A 12,615-nucleotide genomic window follows, 5' to 3' on the forward strand; every position below is an offset into this window, starting at 1 on the left:
ACTCAGATGTGTTTGATGGATGTAAGGTACATGTGAGACCGTCTCCCTTTCTTGTGCTGTGAAGGTAAAATAAATCTTTGTCTGAATTCAGAACCACTTCTCATGCTATGTTTTTGACTCTGTATTCCTTCCACTGAATGATCTCGAGTTGAGGCAGTTTTTGAGCTAAGTGTTCTGAAGGTTGTTTCTCATAGTCAGAAGACCTCAACAAATTAGTGGAGGATGTAGGCAGTGTAAATGGAAGACAGGAGTAATTGTTAAATGTGAATTGAATCCAGGTAAACAAACTCTGCACACCTGCACGCGGCGGCGAAAAACAAGGGGAATTTTCCTCACAGTGTGGCCGTGCAGCGTCAGTTTGTCTACTAAAATTAACAGCCTTGATTGTAGTGAAGTGATTTGGTTGTTTTAAGAAATTGATATTGCTTAAACCGGTGTTGAGAGAAAGAGTTTGGAAAAATAGTTTGTGTGAGTCAGCAGGCAGGTCTGGGACCTGCAGAGTCGGGAGGTTGGCATGCCCCACTTTCTACCAGACGCGGGGAGAGATGATTGCTGGGTTTTGATTGAGTTTCCCCGTGAAGTGACTCCTCACAAATAATAACAAGAAGCTGGCTACACTGAGAATAATAAGAGTAAGCGTTGAGTCTGTAGATGAACAGATGCTCAGATATATTCATCATTTAACACGGATTCCTCATTTTTCTGGACTGAATAAAACGTGCATTGAATTTAAGGAAATGCAAACGTGAGACGTCATTTATATTTGACCCATCAAAATGAATGCGGTCATTTATTTACAGAATCAAAATTTAACATCAAACATTTACATTAATTTGGCAAATTATGAAAATAACAACATAAGCAATCAATCAGGAAAAATCATACGGCCATGATTTTTCCGTTGCTTCACCACAGACATTTATGAAAACTGTACAATTATGATCTTTTACCCACATGAATGTGGGTGAGCATTTTACACAGACATTTCTAAAATATCTGGAAGAATTTCTACTTGATAGAAAAGTTTAAAGATGGAAAGAAGTTTAGAGGGAGTAAGATGGTGTGTGAGGGGAGAAATGTGTTCACCAGAATCGACACTCTCCGGCTTTCTTCAGCTTTTCCTTACAGTACACTTAGGTGATGAAATCGGCTCCTTTACCTGGAGATGTCTCAGGTGAGATTCCGTTTAACGCACCCTTTCAGCGTCTCAGTAGGATGCTGTTACTCGTCCGAAGTAATGGCGAGGCTCTGTTCGACACATATTCACCTCAGTGGAAAATGTTATAATCCCATGGAACTCGGAAGAGCTCTGTTGTCAGGATCATCCCGTCTCTCACAGAACTGGTTGGACTGTGTATCCAGCAGAACTCCAACAGCACTCCATCAGAACTTCAACAGAACCAAGACCGAGTAGACCAGGAAGTACTGACATTTTAAAGAGCTGTTTCCCGGTTCACTTTTGGGATTTGTTCATTGGTCAGAAACGACCAGACGGGGTGTGTTTTGTGACGTAAGAGGTTAGAGACAGCGAGAATTGTTATGAAACAGATCAGAAATGTTCTCACAGACAGAGAGAGTTTTGTTTTGGCGCGTTTCAGAAACAGGTGCTAAAACTTCTCTATTTACGTCTGAGAGGATTCTAAAAACATGACAGTTCGTTCAACAACTTGTTTTTCGTTTGACTCCAACCTTGGAAACGCACACTTGCTCACTCAAAGGCAGAAATCAGAAAATGCATAATTATTCTGTTACAGCTTTGACATGAGAATAAAAATCATTACACAGTTAATAAAATTGATTAGTTCACTGCCACATCTAAAATGGTTTGAACTAAGACACTTTGATTATCAACATTTGTAAAATAGTAATGATAATAAAAAGAGTGTTCTTTTCACTTGAATCTTCAAGAAAGAAAGTCTCAGGATGGGTGAACCTGTATTTCTGAGTTCAAATGAATGAAATGACAGTTCCTGTCCCACAAGGTTCTAAAGGTCAAGAGTTTTGACCTTAGACTTAGTTTTTGACATGGGCCTAGTCCACTACAAGTCCGTCAGAGATCCATACATGGTGATGAGAGGGCTAAAGATTAAAACAATGTTGTTTCTTATATTAAGAGGTAATTTACACTAGTGATGGTATTTATTATTCTATTCTGGTTTCTTGTTTGTCAGTTGGTGGCATGGTCCAGATAACAAGGTGATTCGTGTTTATGTGTTGTTCATGATTCAGGTCTGTTTGTTTTGCTAGCTTGACTGTCAGAGCATAAATGATCGTCCACCGCCGTGTGGACTGGCGTGTTTTACTCACAGTTGTGTGAGAAGCTGAAATTGAGATTTTGAACTCTAGAGAAAATTAAGGCACGCCGGACGAGCGATCGTGTTTTGTTTTTATGAGACCGCTCCATGTGAAAACAACTGTGTTCTGTGAGTGGAGTGGGGTTGCCAGGCCTCAAGATAAGATAATTCTTACACCTCTAGTGCGACGGTCGTGTCTTTTCACCTGGCAACAAAGAGTGTGTGTGTGTGTGTGTTCATTGATGTGAGAGTGGCTGTTCACCGCTGCATGAACCTTTGTTATTTTATTTTTCTCACTACTCACCATTGTGTGAGAACGTAAATTTTGACAAAGGCTGTTTTATTTTTCTCACTACTCACCGTTGTGTGAGAACGTGAATTTTGACAAAGGCTGTTATTTTATTTTGTTTTTTTCACTACTTACCGCTGTGTGAGAACATGAATTTGACAAAGACTGTTTGCACAGGACGAAGCTGTTAGGATGTACGAAGAATTTGACAAACAAATACATGACAGTCAATGGGGAACAGGTCCGTGGGTGACTTTACAGGCACAGGTTGATAATTTAGTTACGTACCTAACGGAACATTACGACAATGACAAGAAAAAGTGAGGCAAGATTAAGACCAGAATGGAAGAGCTCATAGTGAAGCAGGGAGCCAGCATCACGAAGTGCAGGCCATTGGGCGTTTTTTTTTTTTTTTTTTTGCCTAAGCACTTGAGAAGATTGAAAACTAGATTGACTGAGTGCATGTCCAGAGAATAGGAGGCAAAGGTGTTTACAAGAAATAAATGTAAAAGAGGCCGAGAGGAAGTTGAGAGAGAGTTGAGGAAGTGTGAAAAAAGGTTGGTATCCTGGCAGGGAATAAAGCATAGTCTGGTGCAGAAAAACAGGATGTGACCTCCAACTCACTTACATCAACACTGCCACCTCCTTATCTGAGTGGTGAGGGGCCCACTCGGGAGGCAAATTAAGCAACTGTTCCCTTTGTCTACTCCGACAGCAATATCAAAATTTGAATGGGACACTAAGGTCCACCCGAAAGATTACATCACTCAAGCAGTAGAGATTTGGATGAGACACACAACAGTTATTCCAAAAGGTGAACAGTCCAATATGACTGAATTGTTCAGAGAAGCAGTTTTGAAGGGAGTACCTGATGAAGTGTCAGAGCTGATGGTGAAAAATCCTTATCTCCCAGGGTGCGAGCATGCTAAGTGGGAAAAACATTTACTACATCATTTGCAGGTGGCACAGGACAAGTTAAAAAAGATGAAAAAGAGCTGACCTAGAAAATCAGCTCCTCAAGTTACAGCTTCAGGAAGCACAGCAGAAAGTATCAAAGAAAAAGGATAAATCTGAGAAAATGATGTTAGCTGTGGGAACAGGGAATGTTTCACACTTTACACACAACAATGTTGCACCTGTGACTAATCAGTATCCTAGAGGAGGAGTTGTCTCCTCTCCATATCCTGATCCCTCTTTTCCCTTCCCGTGTTTTCCATTTGTGCGCAGGTCAGGTGGGACTGGACGTGGAGGAGGCTGGCGTGCTAGTGGTCGTGCACGGGGAGGCATGGCGCGTGGACGAGGGGGCCGGGGTGCACTTGGGCAAAGGAACCTGCAAGACGAAATCTGCTACAACCGTGGGGGACCCGGCCATTGGGCCAGACAGTGCAGAGCCCCACCCATGCAGGGGAGTAAAGGCGGAGGATCACAAGGTATGATTCCACACAATCCTGCTAACATACTGCCTCCTGCCGGTGGCCAGTACCTGCAGTGGGAAGAAGACGTGTACCAACAATATTGACACACCCCTGAGACCCAGTCAGGTAACCTGACTTGTGCAGACCCCATGTTATCTGCCAGAGTGGGAGGTCAACCTATGAACTTTCTAGTGGACACAAGAGCCACATATTCGACTATAAACAGCACCCCTATCAACAGTTTAACATCAAAAACCGTGTCTTTGATGGGGTTCTCAGGGAAAGAGCAGACTCTGCACTTAACAGAACCATTGACTTTTAACCTAGGGGCCCAGACGTTGCAACATTCTTTTGTCTGCTCCCCATCTACTCCTGTGAACTTACTAGGAAGAGATTTTCTGATCAAGCTAGGAGCTACCGTACTGTGTGGTGCAGATGGGCTGACAGTTTCGCTACCAGATGGCTCCATCATGCATTGCAGAGACTCAATCACAGATGGACAATATTTGTTACACCCTGTCACTCCAGAGTACGCAGACATCTATTGGGGCCGGTTGACACATGAACAATCGAGCTGTCTCCTGAAAACATTCCAGACCTTGAAGCCCTGGCTCATCAGTCTGCATGCCTACGTTTCTCCTGCTGACCCGCCTCACGTCACTCTCTTCTATGACCGGGAACACACAGACTGGTACCAAGAAGCCTTCTCATCTGACCTTGAGGATAAGACTTGGCAAATTAAAATTGAAAATATTTATGTAGCTCCTGAGGGAGTATCAGCAGCAGCAACACTGACCACTGAACAGCTTAGATGCTATCAAATGAGTGATGAAGCTGTCCCCCACTTATCTCTCTCTATAAATCCTGAGCGCCAAGCCAAGGAGTTAGGAGGGATGGTTAAACGCTCTCTAGCTACCACAGATTGGACGCGCACCACAGCACCAGGTCTGTATTATTATATACAGAATACAGTTTGAAAGTTCTGAACAGATCAACCTTGAACACGACCTGCTGACTCACCAACATGGGAGAGAACGGACAGATTACCACACTGCTGAGGACATGCTGGCTTCACTTCCTGACTCTCTCTGGGCACAGTCTCCAACTGATGTTGGACACGTCTCTTGTGCTCCTGTCACCTTTAAGGTCAACACAAACACCCCAATCTGGGTACTACAATATCCCCACAAGCCTCAAGCTGAGGAGGGAATTGCCGACACTATTGCAGGTCTAATACAGGCTGGGGTTTTAGAACCCTCAACTTCTGACTGGAATACAGCCATCTTACCAGTAGAAAAGAAAGGGACAGGAAAATATTGCATGGCCCATGATTTAAGAGCCATAAATGCTATCTTATCCACTCCAACAGTGCCTGTTCTTAATCCTTATGTATCCATCTCAGCCTTGGAACCTTCTCAACAATGGTACACCTGTATTGACTTGGCTAACGTGTTCTTTTGTCTCCTTGTAGAGGATAGCTGTCGTGATCCGTTTTCATTCACCTACAAAGGCAGACAGTGGAGGAACAAGGTATGAGAAATTAGAATAGTCCACTAGCCTGGACAAAAGAAGCAGAAGATGCCTTTACTCATCTAAAACAACACATGGCATCGGCAGCTGAATTAACCTTACCAGATTACAGCTGTCCTTTCTTCCTGGATGTCTCTGTAACAAAACACACAATAAATGGGGTTTTGTTTCAGAGAAAAGGGGGAGAGAGGAAAGTATTACAGTACCTCTCACTTATGATGGACAACATGGAAAAAAAGACATCCTCCATGCACACAGGCGGGATAGCGAAACTGATTAAAAAAACAGCACACATAGTCATTGGCTACGCCCTGCAGGTGCTGACAACACATAGCGTGGTTGCCTATGTGAACTCAGAGTGTTTTACGATGACAGCTCTTAGACAACACAGACTATCAAAAATCTTAGAAGCCCCCAACATAACATTCTCACGAGGGAATAAATATGGCAGATTGTGTTGCAGAAGGTGAGCCTCACCGATGTGAAGAGCTGGTGGCCAAGCTGGAGAAAGTGAGGCCAGATCTAAAAGCATCCCCACTTTGGGGAATACAGGTAAGACACTTATTCACAGATAGGTGTTGTTACAGACATCCAGCAGAAGGCCTGAAAGCAGGTTATGCAATAGTGGAAAAAACAGATACAGGCTATGAAGTGATAAAAGCGGAACAGCTAGAAGGTGCACCATCTGCACAGAGAGGAGAGGTCAGAGCAGTGGTAGAAGCACTCAAACTAGCAGAGAATCAGAAATTGAATGTTTACATGGATTCCGCCTATGCAGTAGGAACAGTCCATGTGGAACTTTGTCAATGGATTAGAGCAGGTTTTTTGACAGACATGAAAGAATTAGCAGAGGCCCTTCTGCTGCCCTTGAGAGTGGCATTAATGAAATGCAAAGGACATGACAACAGTGACCTAGCCTTGATGTCAATCAGATGCTCGGTCAATTCTGCCACAGGATACAATCCATTTGAACTGATCACGGGACAGTGTTTTCCTGGACCAATGTGTCCGCCTCTGGATAACACAGGTGATCTGCAGAAATTGACACATAAAGACTATTTTCATCAGTTACAGAGTGTGCAGAAGAAACTCACCAGAATCCAAGGAGAGTCCTCAAACAAAGACCCTGCCCCCACATCTCCAGAAGTCCAGTGGGTGTGGCTGAAGGTCATCAAACGAAAGTGGTCGGAACCCAGATTCACAGGACCACACCAGGTGATTGAAAGGACCTCACACGCCGTCCGCCTCAGAGGAAAAGGTGAAATCTGGTATCACTGGTCTCAGTGTGCTCCAGCTGAGGAACCAGGACGGGAACTAGTAAAAAACACAAACAAGACAACAGACTCAAGTTAGACATATGTTGTGGGAAAGACATCCATGGAGGACTACTATAGTCCTGGGAATCATATCAATGATTTTTTGTATGATTATTTTTTTACTCGAACATGCATGTATCATTCCAGAGGGTAGAAATTGTACTGATTCGCACCAGCACTGTAGGTCCGTAACCAGCCGAGTGATACACAAACAGGAAAGAATGGACGACTGCGTAAAGACGTGGGGAGGGCTGGAAGTGAATTATACCCTGAGTACGACTACTACGTTCCAATTTGATCTATGTCAAGTCATAAATTGTGGGCCACGCCCTGGGGATTGGAGAGAGTATGATGTGTACCTGTGTCACAGTGCTCCCACCCAAGAGTCATGCTCCCAGAGTGGCGTTTCCGCCTAGGGGCGCATTGAAGTGAAAAGCAGCATGTGTCCCTCTTGGGACCATGTTGTAGCGTATACAAGGACTACTTGGAGCCCTCGTGTGGCAACACCATGGGCCCTGCAAAAGGGACAGTACATGGGGGGAGGTCCAAGAGGGAGTAATCCCCTCCTGCTGTCAGTGAAACAATTGAATGGCACCGTGTATGTGGCCACTCCACAGCACCCCCAAATCAATGTCACTCTCTATCTGACTCTGGGAGTAGCGTATAGTTCTCACTATTGGTTTCCAACATTCCCCGAGGGAGTGATTTAAAATTAATTTGATACCCTATACTCAGCCTAGCCTCATGGAGACTGAGGATTCGGGGGAGAAAACAGGACCAGTTATCACCTTTGACTATTCAAAATTAAAATCCACCGATTTGGTACGTATTGCTACGGGTTACTCCAGCACCAACATGTGGTTGGACTGGATCGCCACTACTGCAAAATAAGGTACATGTCAAATTGTGTCGCCTGCGATGCAGGAAGACCCACCATGTACACGGAACCCGCTCTTCTGTATCCAGAGGATGAGTGGGGGTTTCAGTGTATGTTGAATTTAACGAAAAGCGCAACTCCACCCAATCCACCCTAGCCAGTCTTTTCCTTCCGATTGATAACCAAACTAGAATCATTCCGGCCGTCCCCGTGAAAGCCCAATATAAACGTTTTAATTTTATAGACGGACACACTGAGATCGGACGTATCAGCCCAGATTGGTGTAACAGAACATTTTCAGGAAAAAAGGATTGGTAAATGGGCATGAAGCAGGTTGTTCTATTATTGCGGTGGACAAAACATTTTGTTGCGCATCACTCATCAGATGATGGGTGTTCGTGCCATGATACGGCTCAGAACTCCACTGATGTTGCTAGGAAACACATTGAAACCTTCCCCAGAACAACCCTCCCCCATCACTGCCACCCGACGTAGAAGACGCCACATCTGGAGAAAACAATATGCCAGCACATTTGATTTGTCTGCTAATTCCCCCACTTATATTGATGCTATCGGAGTCCCCCTTGGTGTTCCTGATGAATACAAATTGGCTAACCAAATAGCACCCGGGTTCGAAGCTTTACCAATTATCTCAGCCTATTTTCCGGTGCTTCCTCATAAGAATGTAGACCGAATAAATTACGTGCACTATAACGTTCTGCGGCTAGCCAATCTGACTAGAGATGCGGTGGAGGGACTATCAGAACAATTGGCCCCCCACCTCTCTAATGGCAGTGCAAAATAGAATGGCATTAGATATGCTTCTGGCTGAAAAAGAGGGAGTGTGTGCTATGTTTGGAGATATTTGTTGTACTTTCATCCCCAACAATACAGCTCCTGACGGGTCAGTGACCAGGGCACTGGAGGGATTGAGGACGCTGAGTAAAACCATGCACAAACACTCAGGTCTACACAACTCATTAGACAGCTGGTTCACAGACGTGTTTGGGAAATGGAAGGTGGTGGTTTTGTCTTTGTTTGTCTCCATTGCCACCCTTCTAGGTGTACTGGTCGTATGTGGTTGCTGCTGCGTGCCCTGTGCGAGATCACTCGTGGTGCGCTGTTACACCTCGACCATTGAGAAAGGGAGCGGGGATAGACCTTCTGGATATCAGATGTTGTCAACCAGCGATTCTTCAAGCCACACGGAATTTGAGCTCTCCCTGGTGGCATAACCTGAGAACTGCTGATACTGACTTCATAACCTGTCTCCTAACATGTGTTTTACACCATTTTTCTTTGCTTTAAGTTGATTCTTATACATATTATAATTACATGTGTTACTTTGCTTCCCCTGCTCCCAAATTACTGTTGAGTATTGGTTTGGATATTTTATCATACTGCTAACAATAGGAAACGTAGATAAATGCATGTGGCCACATCTTAACTTTTACTGAAACTCTCTCTCTTTCAGTCTGTGACAATGTGATGGAACGATAAATCTATGAGATGGACCTTAATCGTCCAACCAATTCGTAGTCATTGTTAAAGATGAAGGCCAACAAGTTGTGGTCCTTTTAAAATACAGGCATCCACTGTGCGCTTTGTGACTAACTGACAGAGAATTACATTTTTAGATATTGTATTACGTTTTTTCACTAAGTTATGCTATATTTATCCTATTAATGGCTCATTTGATTGCTATAGTTATATCATTTAGACATTAATTTTGTTAAACTTATGACACAGGGTAAGGATGATTGTGAGAGTGCACTTGAACGCCATCTTGGTCGTCGTCACGAGGGGCGTGAGGCGTTGTGCTGTTTTTACCCCGCACCACTATACTGTTGCCCTGGGGATTTTTCAGGCACAAGTTCTGGACACTCGTCAGGGACAGATGTTTGTAGCCAAAGAGGTGGTCCCTTTGGAGGGACCAAAAGGGGGAAATGTTGTATAATGTCATCTTTTATGCTATGCTCTGACATGAAATATTTCTCTGTGTATTGAAATGTAAGTCTAAGGTCTGAAGCAGGCTCTGAAACAAATGTGCTCAGTATATTTGCAGGTTTATTGTACAGGTAAGTGGAAGCCACAAACTCACATGACGTCTGCCCCCTTTTCTCATGAACAGCAGCCGCAACGTTAACAGCGCGCACCACACTTTTCTTCAGAAACTGGTCACACCCCTTGGTGTTGTCATCTCCGCTCATAGGACAGCCTACTCTTACCATGTGACCAGCATCTCAGCCAATAATACTTCCATCATTGATGTAAACAACCAAGTGTCAGGATTGTTGCAGAGTGCAGGCGTGTAACTAAAACTCCTTCCTATCGGAAACAAAAACCCAGAAACAAAGGTTCTGCATTGGTTGCATTTATATTGCAGACCGTAGGTATACACGACTTTCAATAACATAACAAAATATAATACTGATAGAAATATATATTTCAGTATGGTAAAAAATGCAAAATCATGATGTGCGTCATAGAAGTTCATGATGTGCGTAACTCCTTGTACATGAGAACCAGACTGTTGCTATCTTGTTGGAACAGACCACTGTCAGCTGGGGCAGTGGCCGAAAAAACGAGACCATGCCAGACCACACCCAGGATCATCGACTGACCCCGAGAACAACATCACGATAAGGAAATCCCAATGTAACTGATAACGATGTATTTAAATGAAGCATTGCAAGCAAGTACTTGAAGGGGAGCTCTTATGTAATATTAGGAAGCTTGTTAAGTGGCTTTTATGTTTAAAATTAGTGCTGCTATAATTATTTTCAGATTACATGTCCAGTATAGGTTTTGTTCATTCAAGGCTGTCAAATTTGTTCCTAACTTTATTATTAGAAAGCCTGATAGTTACCTGATCCAAGCAAACGGTTACGCACCCCGTCAAAACGTCAAGTCAAATTTATTTATATAGCACATTTAAAAACAGCAGCTGTTACCAAAGTACTTAACAATAAAAGCAATGGCAGTAATTAAAACAATAACAAAATGTAATTAAAAGCAGCAAAAGAAAAGCATAAAAACACAAAACAATGAAATACTAAATCAAATCACACTGGGTTATAAGCCAGAGAAAACAGGTGTGTTTTTAGGAGAGAATTAAGAACAGGAAGTGAAGTGGCCTGTCTATTGTCAATCAATCAATCAACTTTATAGATCCCCAAGGGAAATTTTATTTCAGTAAATCTGGCAAGAAAAGAAAACAACAGACATAAATTACATAAATAAAAACACATAAATTACTGAAAGTTATTATTGACTGTTTCGTATCAAATACGAATATTTATTGCTCTTTTTAACTGAAATTGAATAATGAATTAAATATATGAGAGTTTCCTTTGACTGAAGCTACACTACAAAGCTCATATGCATCAAAAACACTGACTTGTCTGCGTAGTAGCAGTTTGTTGTATAAAGTCAAATATTATTGCCTCTGCAACACGTTGAGGCTGTCACACACTTTCCTACTGGAACACGCAAGCAGTTGTCTAAATAATCGAATGACACCAGAATTGAATTTTCACCTGCACCTGATCATAACATCTTAATTGCAACACCAAATGCTACATTTGTACCTGCATACACGACTTTCAGCTTTTAGCTCGTTAAGTTTTAGGGTAAAAATAACACAGAAAATAAATGTTCAGTCTGAATCATGGGTAGAATGGTTTTGTTAAAATATGTTGAGACTTAACGCCCGCCGAACAGCATGGCTAATTAAGACTAGCTAAATTGTTAGAGCAAATAAGTGATTTTACTTCGACCTAAACCACAGTAAGTGAATCAATTGTTCAAATTTAATCTAGAAAAATTATTATTCAATTTTTTACAGTTTATTAAATGTTTGCTTGTGGGGGTAGCATAATTTGCTTGCTTAGGCTCATTTCATATATTAATGGTGTAAGAGTTCCAGCGATTTTCCTTTTCAGTTCTTCTACAACAGAGGGCGCCAACAAATCCACACCTGAGGATCATTATCCTGATGAGCATCAAGGACTACTTAAGACAGTTGATGACTGCGATCCGACGCTTGTGCATTAACTGCTTTAAGTTGTCCTGATGCATGCCCAATAATCCAGGTAGAAAAATCATTTTCTGCTTTAAGTTGTGTTCCCGGCAGTTACATGGATTCTAGTGTTTTGTGAAAAACTAATTGGGAGCTGCCGTGGCAATGCATAGGTGCACTGCCTCCATGCAAATGCATGGCAGGCTCCTATTATTTTACACCTTGGAAGTGTGTCTACATTTCTATTTTCGTTAATGCAGCCTGAACCTCAATGTCTACCCCCACAAACGTTATATCAAAATGACTGGCTCGGCCCCGTGATGTGTGCTATTTTATTGGCATTTTGAGTTACGATGGCGATGTAATATGCGAACAAAGACGCCATATTTCATCAACTCCAGGAACTAGTTGGCGACTGCCCACTTAGTATTCTTCACCTGACAAGAGTATCTTTTTCAACTTTAATGTGGCTCGAACCGCAATGTGGACCCCACAAAAGTTATATCAAAATGGCCAGCCCAGCTCCCAGATGTGTGCTATAACTTTTATTGGCAATTGGAGTTACCATGGTGATGTATTTTACTAACAAATATGCCAAATTTCCCATAGGAAATGAATGGGAGAAAACTTTTCAAAGAAACTGAGTAACGTCGGGAGCCATTTTGGTTCAACATGCAATGCAGGTAAATTACCCCGATAGTCCTAAGGTAGCTAATTAGCCTGCATTGCCTTGCTTCGTAAGGCAATGCATCATAAAATTAACCTAACATTTTGATTCAAGATGGGTGCCATAGCTACCTCCAAAAAGAAAAAGAAAAGAAACCGTCCAGATGACCTGACTGAAAATTGTTGGATTGTATACCTGGATTATTG

The sequence above is a fragment of the Nematolebias whitei genome, chromosome 4 (genome assembly GCF_014905685.2).
Source record: "Nematolebias whitei isolate Nwh7 chromosome 4, NemWhi1, whole genome shotgun sequence".
NCBI classification, from domain to species: Eukaryota; Metazoa; Chordata; class Actinopteri; order Cyprinodontiformes; family Rivulidae; genus Nematolebias; species Nematolebias whitei.